The sequence below is a fragment of the Ambystoma mexicanum genome, chromosome 7p, assembly GCF_040938575.1.
Source record: "Ambystoma mexicanum isolate Mex_15411 chromosome 7p, UKY_AmexF1_1, whole genome shotgun sequence".
Taxonomy (NCBI): domain Eukaryota; kingdom Metazoa; phylum Chordata; class Amphibia; order Caudata; family Ambystomatidae; genus Ambystoma; species Ambystoma mexicanum.
The window spans coordinates 812,892,489-812,912,518 of NC_090939.1; positions in this window are offsets into that span (position 1 = coordinate 812,892,489).

Consider the following 20,030-nt stretch of genomic DNA (forward strand, 5'->3'; position numbering starts at 1 on the left):
GGTCTAGGATGTCTGTAAACCCCTTTTTTGGGCCTCCAAAGTTTTCAACATTTTTGCAGGCCTAAAATGCATTTTAAAGCCTTTTCTGGGCTGCTAACATATTCTGAGCTTTCAGGGGTGTAGGATGCATTTTTCGTGCCAAAAATATTTTTGGGAATTTCAGTGGTCTAGGATGCGGGTTAATGCCCCTTTCAGGCTGCAAATGTTTTTGGGACATTCAGGGCTCTCTGACACCATTTTTGGGCCACCAACATTTTCTGGACTTTAGGGGGTCTAGGATGCCTGTAAACCCCTTATTTGGTCCTTCAAAGTTTTCAACATTTTTGCAGGCCTAAAATGCATTATAAGGCCTTTTTTTGGGCTGCTAACATATTCTGAGCTTTCAGGGGTGTAGTATGCATTTTTAGTGCCAAAAATATTTTTGGGAATTTCAGTGGTCTAGGATGCGGGTTAATGCCCCTTTGAGGCTGCAAATGTTTTTGGGACATTCAGAGCTCTCTGACACCGATTTTGGTCCACCAACATTTTCTGGACTTTAGGGGGTCTAGGATGCCTGTAAACCCCTTTTTTGGGACTCCAAAGTTTTCAACATTTTTGCAGGCCTAAAATGCACTTTAAGGCATTTTTGGGCTGCTAACATTTTCAGAACTTTCAGGGGTGTAGTGTGCATTTTTTGTGCCAAAAATATTTTTGGGAATTTCAGTGGTCTAGGATGCGGGTTAATGCCCCTTTGAGGCTGCAAATGTTTTTGGGACATTCAGGGCTCTCTGACACCATTTTTGGGCGACCAACATTTTCTGGACTTTAGGGGGTCTAGGATGCCTCTAAACCCCTTTTTTCCACCTCCAAAGTTTTCAACATTTTTGCAAGCCGAAGATGCACTTTAAGGCATTTTTGGGCTGCTAACATTTTCAGAACTTTCGGGGGTGTAGTATGCATTTTTTGTGCCAAAAATATTTTTGGGAATTTCAGTGGTCTAGGATGCGGGTTAATGCCCCTTTGAGGCTGCAAATGTTTTTGGGACATTCAGGGCTCTCTGACACCATTTTTGGGCCACCAACATTTTCTGGACTTTAGGGGGTCTAGGATGCCTGTAAACCCCTTTTTTGGGCCTCCAAAGTTTTCAACATTTTTGCAGGCCTAAAATGCATTTTAAGGCATTTTTGGGCTGCTAACATTTTCAGAACTTTCAGGGGTGTAGTATGCATTTTTTGTGCCAAAAATATTTTGGGAATTTCAATGCTCTAGGATGCGGGTTAATGCCACTTTCATGCTGCAAATGTTTTTGGGACATTCAGAGCTCTCTGACACAGATTTTGGCCCACCAACATTTTCTGGACTTTAGGGGGTCTAGGATGCCTCTAAACCCCTTTTTTCCACCTCCAAAGTTTTCAACATTTTTGCAGGCCTAAGATGCACTTTAAGGCCTTTTTTGGGCTGCTAACATATTCTGAGCTTAAGGGGTGAGGATGCATTTTTCGTGCCAAAAATATTTTTGGGAATGTCAGTGGTCTAGGATGCGGGTTAATGCCCCTTTGAGGCTGCAAATGTTTTTGGGACATTCAGAGCTCTCTGACACAGATTTTGGCCCACCAACATTTTCTGGATTTTAGGGGGTCTAGGATGCCTGTAAACCACTTTTTTCCACCTCCAAAGTTTTCAACATTTTTGCAGGCGTAAAATGCAATTTAAGGCCTTTTTTGGGCTGCTAACATATTCTGAGCTTTAGGGGTGTAGGATGCATTTTTCGTGCAAAAAATATTTTTGGGAATTTCAGTGGTCTAGGATGCGGCTTAATGCCCCTTTCAGGCTGCAAATCTGTTTGGGACATTCAGAGCTCTCTGACACTGTTTTTGGGCCACCAACATTTTCTGGACTTTAGGGGGTCTAGGATGCCTCTAAACCCCTTTTTTCCACCTCCAAAGTTTTCAACATTTTTGCAGGCCTAAGATGCACTTTAAGGCCTTTTTTGGACTGCTAACATATTCTGAGCTTAAGGGTTGAGGATGCAATTTTCATGCCAAAAATATTTTTGGGAATGTCAGTGGTCTAGGATGCGGGTTAATGCCCCTTTGAGGCTGCAAATGTTTTTGGGACATTCAGACCTCTCTGACACAGATTTTGGCCCACCAACATTTTCTGGACTTTAGGGGGTCTAGGATGTCTGTAAACCCCTTTTTTGGGCCTCCAAAGTTTTCAACATTTTTGCAGGCCTAAAATGCATTTTAAAGCCTTTTCTGGGCTGCTAACATATTCTGAGCTTTCAGGGGTGTAGGATGCATTTTTCGTGCCAAAAATATTTTTGGGAATTTCAGTGGTCTAGGATGCGGGTTAATGCCCCTTTCAGGCTGCAAATGTTTTTGGGACATTCAGGGCTCTCTGACACCATTTTTGGGCCACCAACATTTTCTGGACTTTAGGGGGTCTAGGATGCCTGTAAACCCCTTATTTGGTCCTTCAAAGTTTTCAACATTTTTGCAGGCCTAAAATGCATTATAAGGCCTTTTTTTGGGCTGCTAACATATTCTGAGCTTTCAGGGGTGTAGTATGCATTTTTAGTGCCAAAAATATTTTTGGGAATTTCAGTGGTCTAGGATGCGGGTTAATGCCCCTTTGAGGCTGCAAATGTTTTTGGGACATTCAGAGCTCTCTGACACCGATTTTGGTCCACCAACATTTTCTGGACTTTAGGGGGTCTAGGATGCCTGTAAACCCCTTTTTTGGGACTCCAAAGTTTTCAACATTTTTGCAGGCCTAAAATGCACTTTAAGGCATTTTTGGGCTGCTAACATTTTCAGAACTTTCAGGGGTGTAGTGTGCATTTTTTGTGCCAAAAATATTTTTGGGAATTTCAGTGGTCTAGGATGCGGGTTAATGCCCCTTTGAGGCTGCAAATGTTTTTGGGACATTCAGGGCTCTCTGACACCATTTTTGGGCGACCAACATTTTCTGGACTTTAGGGGGTCTAGGATGCCTCTAAACCCCTTTTTTCCACCTCCAAAGTTTTCAACATTTTTGCAAGCCGAAGATGCACTTTAAGGCATTTTTGGGCTGCTAACATTTTCAGAACTTTCGGGGGTGTAGTATGCATTTTTTGTGCCAAAAATATTTTTGGGAATTTCAGTGGTCTAGGATGCGGGTTAATGCCCCTTTGAGGCTGCAAATGTTTTTGGGACATTCAGGGCTCTCTGACACCATTTTTGGGCCACCAACATTTTCTGGACTTTAGGTGGTCTAGGATGCCTGTAAACCCCTTTTTTGGGACTCCAAAGTTTTCAACATTTTTGCAGGCGTAAAATGCATTTTAAGGCCTTTTTTGGGCTGCTAACATATTCTGAGCCTTAGGGGTATAGGATGCATTTTTCGTGCAAAAAATATTTTTGGGAATTTCAGTGGTCTAGGATGCGGGTTAATGCCCCTTTCAGGCTGCAAATGTTTTTGGGAATTCAGGGCTCTCTGACACCATTTTTGAGCCACAATCATTTTCTGGACTTTAGGGGGTCTAGGATGCCTGTAACCCCTTTTTTGGGCCTCCAACGTTTTCAACATTTTTGCAGGCCTAAAATGCTTTTTAAGGCCTTTTTTGGGCTGCTAACATATTCTGAGCTTTCAGGGGTGTAGGATGCATTTTTCATGCCAAAAATATCTTGGGGAATTTCAGTGGTCTAGGATGCGGGTTAATGCCCCTTTCAGGCTGCAAATGTTTTTGGGACATTCAGGACTCTCTGACACCATTTTTGGCCCACCAACATTTTCTGGACTTTAGGGGGTCTAGGATGCCTGTAAACCCCTTTTTAGGGCCTCCAAAGTTTTCAACATTTTTGCAGGCCTAAAATGCATTTTAAGGCCTTTTTTGGGCTGCTAACATATTCTGAGCTTTCAGGGGTGTAGGATGCATTTTTCATGCCAAAAATATTTTGGGGAATTTCAGTGGTCTAGGATGCGGCTTAATGCCACTTTCAGGCTGCAAACGTTTTTGGGACATTCAGAGCTCTCTGACACCGATTTTGGCCCACCAACATTTTCTGGACTTTAGGGGGTCTAGGATGCCTGTAAACCCCTTTTTTGGGCATCCAAAGTTTTCAACATTTTTGCAGGCCTAAAATGCATTTTAAGGCATTTTTGGGCTGCTAACATTTTCAGAACTTTCAGGGGTGTAGTATGCATTTTTTGTGCCAAAAATATTTTGGGAATTTCAATGCTCTAGGATGCTGGTTAATGCCACTTTCATGCTGCAAATGTTTTTAGGACATTCAGAGCTCTCTGGCACAGATTTTGGCCCACCAACATTTTCTGGACTTTAGGGGGTCTAGGATGCCTCTAAACCCCTTTTTTCCACCTCCAAAGTTTTCAACATTTTTGCAGGCCTAAAATGCTTTTTAAGGCCTTTTTTGGGCTGCTAACATATTCTGAGCTTTCAGGGGTGTAGGATGCATTTTTCATGCCAAAAATATCTTGGGGAATTTCAGTGGTCTAGGATGCGGGTTAATGCCCCTTTCAGGCTGCAAATGTTTTTGGGACATTCAGGACTCTCTGACACCATTTTTGGCCCACCAACATTTTCTGGACTTTAGGGGGTCTAGGATGCCTGTAAACCCCTTTTTTGGGCCTCCAAAGTTTTCAACATTTTTGCAGGCCTAAAATGCATTTTAAGGCATTTTTGGGCTGCTAACATTTTCAGAACTTTCAGGGGTGTAGTATGCATTTTTTGTGCCAAAAATATTTTGGGAATTTCAATGCTCTAGGATGCGGGTTAATGCCACTTTCATGCTGCAAATGTTTTTGGGACATTCAGAGCTCTCTGACACAGATTTTGGCCCACCAACATTTTCTGGACTTTAGGGGGTCTAGGATGCCTCTAAACCCCTTTTTTCCACCTCCAAAGTTTTCAACATTTTTGCAGGCCTAAGATGCACTTTAAGGCCTTTTTTGGGCTGCTAACATATTCTGAGCTTAAGGGGTGAGGATGCATTTTTCGTGCCAAAAATATTTTTGGGAATGTCAGTGGTCTAGGATGCGGGTTAATGCCCCTTTGAGGCTGCAAATGTTTTTGGGACATTCAGAGCTCTCTGACACAGATTTTGGCCCACCAACATTTTCTGGACTTTTGGGGGTCTAGGATGTCTGTAAACCCCTTTTTTTTGCCTCCAAAAATTTCAACATTTTTGCAGGCCTAAAATGCATTTTAAAGCCTTTTTTGGGCTGCTAACATATTCTGAGCTTTCAGGGGTGTAGGATGCATTTTTCATGCCAAAAATATTTTGGAGAATTTCAGTGGTCTAGGATGCGGCTTAATGCCCCTTTCAGGCTGCAAATCTGTTTGGGACATTCAGAGCTCTCTGACACTGTTTTTGGGCCACCAACATTTTCTGGACTTTAGGGGGTCTATGATGCCTGTAAACCCCTGTTTTCGGCCTCCAAAGGTTTCAACATTTTTGCAGGCCTAAAATGCATTTTAAGGCCTTTTCTGGGCTGCTAACATATTCTGAGCTTTCAGGGGTGTAGGATGCATTTTTCGTGCCAAAAATATTTTTGGGAATTTCAGTGGTCTAGGATGCGGGTTAATGCCCCTTTCAGGCTGGAAATGTTTTTGGCAATTCAGGGCTCTCTGACACCATTTTTGAGCCACAATCATTTTCTGGACTTTAGGGGGTCTAGGATGCCTGTACCCCCTTTTTTGGGCCTCCAAAGTTTTCAACATTTTTGCAGGCCTAAAATGCATTTTAAGGCCTTTTTTTGGGCTGCTAACATATTCTGAGCTTCAGGGGTATAGGTTGCATTTTTCATGCCAAAAATATTTTTGGGAATTTCAGTGGTCTAGGATGCGGGTTAATGCCCCTTTGAGGCTGCAAATGTTTTTGGGACATTCAGGGCTCTCTGACACCATTTTTGGGCCACCAACATTTTCTGGACTTTAGGGGGTCTAGGATGCCTCTAAACCCCTTTTTTCCACCTCCAAAGTTTTCAACATTTTTGCAATCCTAAGATGCACTTTGAGGCATTTTTGGGCTGCTAACATTTTCAGACCTTTCAGGGGTGTAGGATGCATTTTTCGTGCAAAAAATATTTTTGGGAATTTCAGTGGTCTAGGATGCGGGTTAATGCCCCTTTGAGGCTGCAAATGTTTTTGGGACATTCAGGGCTCTCTGACACTGTTTTTGGGCCACCAACTTTTTCTGGACCTTAGGGGGTCTAGGATGCCTGTAAACCCCTTTTTTGGTCCTTCAAAGTTTTCAACATTTTTGCAGGCCTAAAATGCATTTTAAGGCCTTTTTTGGGCTGCTAACATATTCTGAGCTTTCAGGGGTGTAGGATGCATTTTTCATGCCAAAAATATTTTGGGGAATTTCAGTGGTCTAGGATGCGGCTTAATGCCCCTTTCAGGCTGAAAACGTTTTTGGGACATTCAGAGCTCTCTGACACCGATTTTGGCCCACCAACATTTTCTGGACTTTAGGGGGTCTAGGATGCCTGTAAACCCCTTTTTTGGGCCTCCAAAGTTTTCATCATTTTTGCAGGCCTAAAATGCATTTTAAGGCATTTTTGGGCTGCTAACATTTTCAGAACTTTCAGGGATGTAGTATGCATTTTTTGTGCCAAAAATATTTTGGGAATTTCAATGCTCTAGGATGCGGGTTAATGCCACTTTCATGCTGCAAATGTTTTTGGGACATTCAGAGCTCTCTGACACAGATTTTGGCCCACCAACATTTTCTGGACTTTAGGGCGTCTAGGATGCCTCTAAACCCCTTTTTTCCACCTCCAAAGTTTTCAACATTTTTTCAATCCTAAGATGCACTTTAAGGCATTTTTGGGCTACTAACATTTTCAGACCTTTCAGGGGTGTAGGATGCATTTTTCGTGCAAAAAATATTTTTGGGAATTTCAGTGGTCTAGGATGCGGGTTAATGCCCCTTTCAGGATGCAAATGTTTTTGGGACATTCAGGGCTCTCTGACACTGTTTTTGGGCCACCAACTTTTTCTGGACCTTAGGGGGTCTAGGATGCCTGTAAACCCCTTTTTTGGTGCTTCAAAGTTTTCAACATTTTTGCAGGCCTAAAATGCATTTTAAGGCCTTTTTTGGGCTGCTAACATATTCTGAGCTTTCAGGGGTGTAGGATGCATTTTTCATGCCAAAAATATTTTGGGGAATTTCAGTGGTCTAGGATGCGGCTTAATGCCCCTTTCAGGCTGCAAACGTTTTTGGGACATTCAGAGCTCTCTGACACCGATTTTGGCCCACCAACATTTTCTGGACTTTAGGGGGTCTAGGATGCCTGTAAACCCCTTTTTTGGGCCTCCAAAGTTTTCAACATTTTTGCAGGCCTAAAATGCATTTTAAGGCATTTTTGGGCTGCTAACATTTTCAGAACTTTCAGGGGTGTAGTATGCATTTTTTGTGCCAAAAATATTTTGGGAATTTCAATGCTCTAGGATGCGGGTTAATGCCACTTTCATGCTGCAAATGTTTTTGGGACATTCAGAGCTCTCTGACACAGATTTTGGCCCACCAACATTTTCTGGACTTTAGGGGGTCTAGGATGCCTCTAAACCCCTTTTTTCCACCTCCAAAGTTTTCAACATTTTTGCAGGCCTAAGATGCACTTTAAGGCCTTTTTTGGGCTGCTAACATATTCTGAGCTTAAGGGGTGAGGATGCATTTTTCGTGCCAAAAATATTTTGGGGAATTTCAGTGGTCTAGGATGCGGCTTAATGCCCCTTTCAGGCTGCAAATGTTTTTGGGACATTCAGAGCTCTCTGACACCGATTTTGGCCCACCAACATTTTCTGGACTTTAGGGGGTCTAGGATGCCTGTAAACCCCTTTTTTGGGCCTCCAAAGTTTTCAACATTTTTGCAGGCCTAAAATGCATTTTAAGGCATTTTTGGGCTGCTAACATTTTCAGAACTTTCAGGGGTGTAGTATGCATTTTTTGTGCCAAAAATATTTTGGGAATTTCAATGCTCTAGGATGCGGGTTAATGCCACTTTCATGCTGCAAATGTTTTTGGGACATTCAGAGCTCTCTGACACAGATTTTGGCCCACCAACATTTTCTGGACTTTAGGGGGTCTAGGATGCCTCTAAACCCCTTTTTTCCACCTCCAAAGTTTTCAACATTTTTGCAGGCCTAAGATGCACTTTAAGGCCTTTTTTGGGCTGCTAACATATTCTGAGCTTAAGGGGTGAGGATGCATTTTTCGTGCCAAAAATATTTTTGGGAATGTCAGTGGTCTAGGATGCGGGTTAATGCCCCTTTGAGGCTGCAAATGTTTTTGGGACATTCAGAGCTCTCTGACACAGATTTTGGCCCACCAACATTTTCTGGACTTTAGGGGGTCTAGGATGTCTGTAAACCCCTTTTTTGGGCCTCCAAAGTTTTCAACATTTTTGCAGGCCTAAAATGCATTTTAAAGCCTTTTTTGGGCTGCTAACATATTCTGAGCTTTCAGGGTGTAGGATGCATTTTTCATGCCAAAAATATTTTGGAGAATTTCAGTGGTCTAGGATGCGGCTTAATGCCCCTTTCAGGCTGCAAATCTGTTTGGGACATTCAGAGCTCTCTGACACTGTTTTTGGGCCACCAACATTTTCTGGACTTTAGGGGGTCTATGATGCCTGTAAACCCCTGTTTTCGGCCTCCAAAGGTTTCAACATTTTTGCAGGCCTAAAATGCATTTTAAGGCCTTTTCTGGGCTGCTAACATATTCTGAGCTTTCAGGGGTGTAGGATGCATTTTTCGTGCCAAAAATATTTTTGGGAATTTCAGTGGTCTAGGATGCGGCTTAATGCCACTTTCAGGCTGCAAACGTTTTTGGGACATTCAGAGCTCTCTGACACCGATTTTGGCCCACCAACATTTTCTGGACTTTAGGGGGTCTAGGATGCCTGTAAACCCCTTTTTTGGGCCTCCAAAGTTTTCAACATTTTTGCAGGCCTAAAATGCATTTTAAGGCATTTTCGGGCTGCTAACATATTCTGAGCTTTCAGGGGTGTAGTATGCATTTTTTGTGCCAAAAATATTTTGGGAATTTCAATGCTCTAGGATGCGGGTTAATGCCACTTTCATGCTGCAAATGTTTTTGGGACATTCAGAGCTCTCTGACACAGATTTTGGCCCACCAACATTTTCTGGACTTTAGGGGGTCTAGGATGCCTCTAAACCCCTTTTTTCCACCTCCAAAGTTTTCAACATTTTTGCAGGCCTAAAATGCTTTTTAAGGCCTTTTTTGGGCTGCTAACATATTCTGAGCTTTCAGAGGTGTAGGATGCATTTTTCATGCCAAAAATATCTTGGGGAATTTCAGTGGTCTAGGATGCGGGTTAATGCCCCTTTCAGGCTGCAAATGTTTTTGGGACATTCAGGACTCTCTGACACCATTTTTGGCCCACCAACATTTTCTGGACTTTAGGGGGTCTAGGATGCCTGTAAACCCCTTTTTAGGGCCTCCAAAGTTTTCAACATTTTTGCACGCCTAAAATGCATTTTAAGGCCTTTTTTGGGCTGCTAACATATTCTGAGCTTTCAGGGGTGTAGGATGCATTTTTCATGCCAAAAATATTTTGGGGAATTTCAGTGGTCTAGGATGCGGCTTAATGCCCCTTTCAGGCTGCAAACGTTTTTGGGACATTCAGAGCTCTCTGACACCGATTTTGGCCCACCAACATTTTCTGGACTTTAGGGGGTCTAGGATGCCTGTAAACCCCTTTTTTGGGCCTCCAAAGTTTTCAACATTTTTGCAGGCCTAAAATGCATTTTAAGGCATTTTTGGGCTGCTAACATTTTCAGAACTTTCAGGGGTGTAGGATGCATTTTTCATGCCAAAAATATTTTGGAGAATTTCAGTGGTCTAGGATGCGGCTTAATGCCCCTTTCAGGCTGCAAATCTGTTTGGGACATTCAGAGCTCTCTGACACTGTTTTTGGGCCACCAACATTTTCTGGACTTTAGGGGGTCTATGATGCCTGTAAACCCCTGTTTTCGGCCTCCAAAGGTTTCAACATTTTTGCAGGCCTAAAATGCATTTTAAGGCCTTTTCTGGGCTGCTAACATATTCTGAGCTTTCAGGGGTGTAGGATGCATTTTTCGTGCCAAAAATATTTTTGGGAATTTCAGTGGTCTAGGATGCGGGTTAATGCCCCTTTCAGGCTGGAAATGTTTTTTGCAATTCAGGGCTCTCTGACACCATTTTTGAGCCACAATCATTTTCTGGACTTTAGGGGGTCTAGGATGCCTGTACCCCCTTTTTTTGGGCCTCCAAAGTTTTCAACATTTTTGCAGGCCTAAAATGCATTTTAAGGCCTTTTTTGGGCTGCTAACATATTCTGAGCTTCAGGGGTATAGGTTGCATTTTTCATGCCAAAAATATTTTTGGGAATTTCAGTGGTCTAGGATGCGGGTTAATGCCCCTTTCAGGCTGCAAATGTTTTTGGGACATTCAGGGCTCTCTGACACCATTTTTGGGACACCAACATTTTCTGGACTTTAGGGGGTCTAGGATGCCTGTAAACCCCTTATTTGGTCCTTCAAAGTTTTCAACATTTTTGCAGGCCTAAAATGCATTTTAAGGCCTTTTTTTGGGCTGCTAACATATTCTGAGCTTTCAGGCATGTAGTATGCATTTTTAGTGCCAAAAATATTTTTGGGAATTTCAGTGGTCTAGGATGCGGGTTAATGCCCCTTTGAGGCTGCAAATGTTTTTGGGACATTCAGGGCTCTCTGACACCATTTTTGGGCCACCAACATTTTCTGGACTTTAGGGGGTCTAGGATGCCTCTAAACCCCTTTTTTCCACCTCCAAAGTTTTCAACATTTTTGCAATCCTAAGATGCACTTTAAGGCATTTTTGGGCTGCTAACATTTTCAGACCTTTCAGGGGTGTAGGATGCATTTTTCGTGCAAAAAATATTTTTGGGAATTTCAGTGGTCTAGGATGCGGGTTAATGCCCCTTTCAGGCTGCAAATGTTTTTGGGACATTCAGGGCTCTCTGACACTGTTTTTGGGCCACCAACTTTTTCTGGACCTTAGGGGGTCTAGGATGCCTGTAAACCCCTTTTTTGGGCCTCCAAAGTTTTCAACATTTTTGCAGGCCTAAAATGCATTTTAAGGCCTTTTTTGGGCTGCTAACATATTCTGAGCTTTCAGGGGTGTAGGATGCATTTTTCATGCCAAAAATATTTTGGGGAATTTCAGTGGTCTAGGATGCGGCTTAATGCCCCTTTCAGGCTGCAAACGTTTTTGGGACATTCAGAGCTCTCTGACACCGATTTTGGCCCACCAACATTTTCTGGACTTTAGGGGGTCTACGATGCCTGTAAACCCCTTTTTTGGGCCTCCAAAGTTTTCAACATTTTTGCAGGCCTAAAATGCATTTTAAGGCATTTTTGGGCTGCTAACATTTTCAGAACTTTCAGGGGTGTAGTATGCATTTTTTGTGCCAAAAATATTTTGGGAATTTCAATGCTCTAGGATGCGGGTTAATGCCACTTTCATGCTGCAAATGTTTTTGGGACATTCAGAGCTCTCTGACACAGATTTTAGCCCACCAACATTTTCTGGACTTTAGGGGGTCTAGGATGCCTCTAAACCCCTTTTTTCCACCTCCAAAGTTTTCAACATTTTTGCAGGCCTAAGATGCACTTTAAGGCCTTTTTTGGGCTGCTAACATATTCTGAGCTTAAGGGGTGAGGATGCATTTTTCGTGCCAAAAATATTTTTGGGAATTTCAGTGGTCTAGGATGCGGGTTAATGCCCCTTTCAGGTTGCAAATGTTTTTGGCAATTCAGGGCTCTCTGACACCATTTTTGAGCCACAATCATTTTCTGGACTTTAGGGGGTCTAGGATGCCTGTACCCCCTTTTCTGGGCCTCCAAAGTTTTCAACATTTTTTCAGGCCTAAAATGCATTTTAAGGCCTTTTTTGGGCTGCTAACATATTCTGAGCTTCAGGGGTATAGGTTGCATTTTTCATGCCAAAAATATTTTTGGGAATTTCAGTGGTCTAGGATGCGGGTTAATGCCCCTTTCAGGCTGCAAATGTTTTTGGGACATTCAGGGCTCTCTGACACCATTTTTGGGCCACCAACATTTTCTGGACTTTAGGGGGTCTAGGATGCCTCTAAACCCCTTTTTTCCACCTCCAAAGTTTTCAACATTTTTGCAGGCCTAAGATGCACTTTAAGGCCTTTTTTGGGCTGCTAACATATTCTGAGCTTAAGGGGTGAGGATGCATTTTACGTGCCAAAAATATTTTTGGGAATGTCAGTGGTCTAGGATGCGGGTTAATGCCCCTTTGAGGCTGCAAATGTTTTTGGGACATTCAGAGCTCTCTGACACAGATTTTGGCCCACCAACATTTTCTGGACTTTAGGGGGTCTAGGATGCCTGTAAACCCCTTTTTTCCACCTCCAAAGTTTTCAACATTTTTGCAGGCGTAAAATGCAATTTAAGGCCTTTTTTGGGCTGCTAACATATTCTGAGCTTTCAGGGGTGTAGGATGCATTTTTCATGCCAAAAATATTTTGGAGAATTTCAGTGGTCTAGGATGCGGCTTAATGCCCCTTTCAGGCTGCAAATCTGTTTGGGACATTCAGAGCTCTCTGACACTGTTTTTGGGCCACCAACATTTTCTGGACTTTAGGGGGTCTAGGATGTCTGTAAACCCCTTTTTTGGGCCTCCAAAGTTTTCAACATTTTTGCAGGCCTAAAATGCATTTTAAGGCCTTTTTTGGGCTGCTAACATATTCTGAGCTTTCAGGGGTGTAGGATGCATTTTTCATGCCAAAAATATTTTGGAGAATTTCAGTGGTCTAGGATGCGGGTTAATGCCCCTTTCAGGCTGCAAATGTTTTTGGCAATTCAGGGCTCTCTGACACCATTTTTGAGCCACAATCATTTTCTGGACTTTAGGGGGTCTAGGATGCTTGTACCCCCTTTTCTGGGCCTCCAAAGTTTTCAACATTTTTGCAGTCCTAAAATGCATTTTAAGGCCTTTTTTGGGCTGCTAACATATTCTGAGCTTCAGGGGTATAGGTTGCATTTTTCATGCCAAAAATATTTTTGGGAATTTCAGTGGTCTAGGATGCGGGTTAATGCCCCTTTCAGGCTGCAAATGTTTTTGGGACATTCAGGGCTCTCTGACACCATTTTTGGGCCACCAACATTTTCTGGACTTTAGGGGGTCTAGGATGCCTGTAAACCCCTTATTTGGTCCTTCAAAGTTTTCAACATTTTTGCAGGCCTAAAATGCATTTGAAGGCCTTTTTTTGGGCTGCTAACATATTCTGAGCTTTCAGGGGTGTAGTATGCATTTTTAGTGCCAAAAATATTTTTGGGAATTTCAGTGGTCTAGGATGCGGGTTAATGCCCCTTTGAGGCTGCAAATGTTTTTGGGACATTCAGAGCTCTCTGACACCGATTTTGGTCCACCAACATTTTCTGGACTTTAGGGGGTCTAGGATGCCTATAAACCCCTTTTTTGGGACTCCAAGGTTTTCAACATTTTTGCAAGCCTAAGATGCACTTTAAGGCATTTTTGGGCTGCTAACATTTTCAGAACTTTCAGGGGTGTAGTATGCATTTTTTGTGCCAAAAATATTTTTGGGAATTTCAGTGGTCTAGGATACGGGTTAATGCCCCTTTGAGGCTGCAAATGTTTTGGGGACATTCAGGGCCCTATAACACCATTTTTGGGCCACCAACATTTTCTGGACCTTAGGGGGTCTAGGATGCCTGTAAACCCCTTTTTTGGTCCTTCAAAGGTTTCAACATTTTTGTAGGCTTAAGATGCATTTTAAGTCCTTTTTTTAAGATGCCAACATTTTCTGATCTTTCAGGGTTGTAGGGTGCATTTTTTGTGCCAAAAATATTTTGGGGAATTTCAGTGGTCTAGGATGCGACTTAATGCCCCTTTCAGGCTGCAAATCTGTTTGGGACATTCAGAGCTCTCTGACACTGTTGTTGGGCCACCAACATTTTCTGGACTTTAGGTGGTCTAGGATGCCTGTAAACCCCTTTTTTGGGACTCCAAAGTTTTCAACATTTTTGCAGGCGTAAAATGCATTTTAAGGCCTTTTTTGGGCTGCTAACATATTCTGAGCCTTAGGGGTATAGGATGCATTTTTCGTGCAAAAAATATTTTTGGGAATTTCAGTGGCCTAGGATGCGGGTTAATGCCCCTTTCAGGCTGCAAATGTTTTTGGGAATTCAGGGCTCTCTGACACCATTTTTGAGCCACAATCATTTTCTGGACTTTAGGGGGTCTAGGATGCCTGTAACCCCTTTTTTGGGCCTCCAAAGTTTTCAACATTTTTGCAGGCCTAAAATGCTTTTCAAGGCCTTTTTTGGGCTGCTAACATATTCTGAGCTTCAGGGGTATAGGTTGCATTTTTCATGCCAAAAATATCTTGGGGAATTTCAGTGGTCTAGGATGCGGGTTAATGCCCCTTTCAGGCTGCAAATGTTTTTGGGACATTCAGGACTCTCTGACACCATTTTTGGCCCACCAACATTTTCTGGGCTTTAGGGGGTCTAGGATGCCTGTAAACCCCTTTTTAGGGCCTCCAAAGTTTTCAACATTTTTGCAGGCCTAAAATGCATTTTAAGGCCTTTTTTGGGCTGCTAACATATTCTGAGCTTTCAGGGGTGTAGGATGCATTTTTCATGCCAAAAATATTTTGGGGAATTTCAGTGGTCTAGGATGCGGCTTAATGCCCCTTTCAGGCTGCAAACGTTTTTGGGACATTCAGAGCTCTCTGACACCGATTTTGGCCCACCAACATTTTCTGGACTTTAGGGGGTCTAGGATGCCTGTAAACCCCTTTTTAGGGCCTCCAAAGTTTTCAACATTTTTGCAGGCCTAAAATGCATGTTAAGGCATTTTTGGGCTGCTAACATTTTCAGAACTTTCAGGGGTGTAGTATGCATTTTTTGTGCCAAAAATATTTTGGGAATTTCAATGCTCTAGGATGCGGGTTAATGCCACTTTCATGCTGCAAATGTTTTTGGGACATTCAGAGCTCTCTGACACAGATTTTGGCCCACCAACATTTTCTGGACTTTAGGGGGTCTAGGATGCCTCTAAACCCCTTTTTTCCACCTCCAAAGTTTTCAACATTTTTGCAGGCCTAAAATGCTTTTTAAGGCCTTTTTTGGGCTGCTAACATATTCTGAGCTTTCAGGGGTGTAGGATGCATTTTTCATGCCAAAAATATCTTGGGGAATTTCAGTGGTCTAGGATGCGGGTTAATGCCCCTTTCAGGCTGCAAATGTTTTTGGGACATTCAGGACTCTCTGACACCATTTTTGGCCCACCAACATTTTCTGGACTTTAGGGGGTCTAGGATGCCTGTAAACCCCTTATTAGGGCCTCCAAAGTTTTCAACATTTTTGCAGGCCTAAAATGCATTTTAAGGCCTTTTTTGGGCTGCTAACATATTCTGAGCTTTCAGGGGTGTAGGATGCATTTTTCATGCCAAAAATATTTTGGGGAATTTCAGTGGTCTAGGATGCGGCTTAATGCCACTTTCAGGCTGCAAACGTTTTTGGGACATTCAGAGCTCTCTGACACCGATTTTGGCCCACCAACATTTTCTGGACTTTAGGGGGTCTAGGATGCCTGTAAACCCCTTTTTCGGGCCTCCAAAGTTTTCAACATTTTTGCAGGCCTAAAATGCATTTTAAGGCATTTTTGGGCTGCTAACATTTTCAGAACTTTCAGGGGTGTAGTATGCATTTTTTGTGCCAAAAATATTTTGGGAATTTCAATGCTCTAGGATGCGGGTTAATGCCACTTTCATGCTGCAAATGTTTTTGGGACATTCAGAGCTCTCTGACACAGATTTTGGCCCACCAACATTTTCTGGACTTTAGGGGGTCTAGGATGCCTCTAAACCCCTTTTTTCCACCTCCAAAGTTTTCAACATTTTTGCAGGCCTAAAATGCTTTTTAAGGCCTTTTTTGGGCTGCTAACATATTCTGAGCTTTCAGGGGTGTAGGATGCATTTTTCATGCCAAAAATATCTTGGGGAATTTTAGTGGTCTAGGATGCGGGTTAATGCCCCTTTCAGGTTGCAAATGTTTTTGGGACATTCAGGACTCTCTGACACCATTTTTGGCCCACCAACATTTTCTGGACTTTAGGGGGTCTAGGATGCCTGTAAACCCCTTATTTGGTCCTTCAAAGTTTTCAACATTTTTGCAGGCCTAAAATGCATTTGAAGGCCTTTTTTTGGGCTGCTAACATATTCTGAGCTTTCAGGGGTGTAGTATGCATTTTTAGTGCCAAAAATATTTTTGGGAATTTCAGTGGTCTAGGATGTGGGTTAATGCCCCTTTGAGGCTGCAAATGTTTTTGGGACATTCAGAGCTCTCTGACACCGATTTTGGTCCACCAACATTTTCTGGACTTTAGGGGGTCTAGGATGCCTATAAACCCCTTTTTTGGGACTCCAAGGTTTTCAACATTTTTGCAAGCCTAAGATGCACTTTAAGGCATTTTTGGGCTGCTAACATTTTCAGAACTTTCAGGGGTGTAGTATGCATTTTTTGTGCCAAAAATATTTTTGGGAATTTCAGTGGTCTAGGATACGGGTTAATGCCCCTTTGAGGCTGCAAATGTTTTGGGGACATTCAGGGCTCTATAACACCATTTTTGGGCCACCAACATTTTCTGGACCTTAGGGGGTCTAGGATGCCTGTAAACCCCTTTTTTGGTCCTTCAAAGTTTTCAACATTTTTGTAGGCTTAAGATGCATTTTAAGTCCTTTTTTTTGAGATGCCAACATTTTCTGATCTTTCAGGGTTGTCGGGTGCATTATTTGTGCCAAAAATATTTTGGGGAATTTCAGTGGTCTAGGATGCGACTTAATGCCCCTTTCAGGCTGCAAATCTGTTTGGGACATTCAGAGCTCTCTGACACTGTTGTTGGGCCACCAACATTTTCTGGACTTTAGGTGGTCTAGGATGCCTGTAAACCCCTTTTTTGGGACTCCAAAGTTTTCAACATTTTTGCAGGCGTAAAATGCATTTTAAGGCCTTTTTTGGGCTGCTAACATATTCTGAGCCTTAGGGGTATAGGATGCATTTTTCGTGCAAAAAATATTTTTGGGAATTTCAGTGGCCTAGGATGCGGGTTAATGCCCCTTTCAGGCTGCAAATGTTTTTGGGAATTCAGGGCTCTCTGACACCATTTTTGAGCCACAATCATTTTCTGGACTTTAGGGGGTCTAGGATGCCTGTAACCCCTTTTTTGGGCCTCCAAAGTTTTCAACATTTTTGCAGGCCTAAAATGCTTTTCAAGGCCTTTTTTGGGCTGCTAACATATTCTGAGCTTCAGGGGTATAGGTTGCATTTTTCATGCCAAAAATATCTTGGGGAATTTCAGTGGTCTAGGATGCGGGTTAATGCCCCTTTCAGGCTGCAAATGTTTTTGGGACATTCAGGACTCTCTGACACCATTTTTGGCCCACCAACATTTTCTGGGCTTTAGGGGGTCTAGGATGCCTGTAAACCCCTTTTTAGGGCCTCCAAAGTTTTCAACATTTTTGCAGGCCTAAAATGCATTTTAAGGCCTTTTTTGGGCTGCTAACATATTCTGAGCTTTCAGGGGTGTAGGATGCATTTTTCATGCCAAAAATATTTTGGGGAATTTCAGTGGTCTAGGATGCGGCTTAATGCCACTTTCAGGCTTCAAACGTTTTTGGGACATTCAGAGCTCTCTGACACCGATTTTGGCCCACCAACATTTTCTGGACTTTAGGGGGCTAGGATGCCTGTAAACCCCTTTTTTGGGCCTCCAAAGTTTTCAACATTTTTGAAGGCCTAAAATGCATTTTAAGGCATTTTTGGGCTGCTAACATTTTCAGAACTTTCAGGGGTGTAGTATGCATTTTTTGTGCCAAAAATATTTTGGGAATTTCAATGCTCTAGGATGCGGGTTAATGCCACTTTCATGCTGCAAATGCTTTTGGGACATTCAGAGCTCTCTGACAGAGATTTTGGCCCACCAACATTTTCTGGACTTTAGGGGGTCTAGGATGTCTGTAAAGCCCTTTTTTGGGCCTCCAAAGTTTTCAACATTTTTGCAGGCCTAAAATGCATTTTAAAGCCTTTTTTGGGCTGCTAACATATTCTGAGCTTTCAGGGGTGTAGGATGCATTTTTCATGCCAAAAATATTTTGGAGAATTTCAGTGGTCTAGGATGCGGCTTAATGCCCCTTTCAGGCTGCAAATCTGTTTGGGACATTCAGAGCTCTCTGACACTGTTTTTGGGCCACCAACATTTTCTGGACTTTAGGGGGTCTATGATGCCTGTAAACCCCTGTTTTCGGCCTCCAAAGGTTTCAACATTTTTGCAGGCCTAAATGCATTTTAAGGCCTTTTCTGGGCTGCTAACATATTCTGAGCTTTCATGGGTGTAGGATGCATTTTTCGTGCCAAAAATATTTTTGGGAATTTCAGTGGTCTAGGATGCGGGTTAATGCCCCTTTCAGGCTGGAAATGTTTTTGGCAATTCAGGGCTCTCTGACACCATTTTTGAGCCACAATCATTTTCTGGACTTTAGGGTGTCTAGGATGCCTGTACCCCCTTTTTTGGGCCTCCAAAGTTTTCAACATTTTTGCAGGCCTAAAATGCATTTTAAGGCCTTTTTTTGGGCTGCTAACATATTCTGAGCTTCAGGGGTATAAGTTGCATTTTTCATGCCAAAAATATTTTTGGGAATTTCAGTGGTCTAGGATGCGGGTTAATGCCCCTTTCAGGCTGCAAATGTTTTTGGGACATTCAGGGCTCTCTGACACCATTTTTGGGACACCAACATTTTCTGGACTTTAGGGGGTCTAGGATGCCTGTAAACCCCTTATTTGGTCCTTCAAAGTTTTCAACATTTTTGCAGGCCTAAAATGCATTTTAAGGCCTTTTTTTGGGCTGCTAACATATTCTGAGCTTTCAGGCATGTAGTATGCATTTTTAGTGCCAAAAATATTTTTGGGATATTCAGTGCTCTAGGATGCGGGTTAATGCCCCTTTGAGGCTGCAAATGTTTTTGGGACATTCAGGGCTCTCTGACACCATTTTTGGGCCACCAACATTTTCTGGACTTTAGGGGGTCTAGGATGCCTCTAAACCCCTTTTTTCCACCTCCAAAGTTTTCAACATTTTTGCAATCCTAAGATGCACTTTAAGGCATTTTTGGGCTGCTAACATTTTCAGACCTTTCAGGGGTGTAGGATGCATTTTTCGTGCAAAAAATATTTTTGGGCATTTCAGTGGTCTAGGATGCGGGTTAATGCCCCTTTCAGGCTGCAAATGTTTTTGGGACATTCAGGGCTCTCTGACACTGTTTTTGGGCCACCAACTTTTTCTGGACCTTAGGGGGTCTAGGATGCCTGTAAACCCCTTTTTTGGTCCTTCAAAGTTTTCAACATTTTTGCAGGCCTAAAATGCATGTTAAGGCCTTTTTTGGGCTGCTAACATATTCTGAGCTTTCAGGGGTGTAGGATGCATTTTTCATGCCAAAAATATTTTGGGGAATTTCAGTGGTCTAGGATGCGGCTTAATGCCCCTTTCAGGCTGCAAACGTTTTTGGGACATTCAGAGCTCTCTGACACCGATTTTGGCCCACCAACATTTTCTGGACTTTAGGGGGTCTAGGATGCCTGTAAACCCCTTTTTTGGGCCTCCAAAGTTTTCAACATTTTTGCAGGCCTAAAATGCATTTTAAGGTATTTTTGGGCTGCTAACATTTTCAGAACTTTCAGGGGTGTAGTATGCATTTTTTGTGCCAAAAATATTTTGGGAATTTCAATGCTCTAGGATGCGGGTTAATGCCACTTTCATGCTGCAAATGTTTTTGGGACATTCAGAGCTCTCTGACACAGATTTTGGCCCACCAACATTTTCTGGACTTTAGGGGGTCTAGGATGCCTCTAAACCCCTTTTTTCCACCTCCAAAGTTTTCAACATTTTTGCAGGCCTAAGATGCACTTTAAGGCCTTTTTTGGGCTGCTAACATATTCTGAGCTTAAGGGG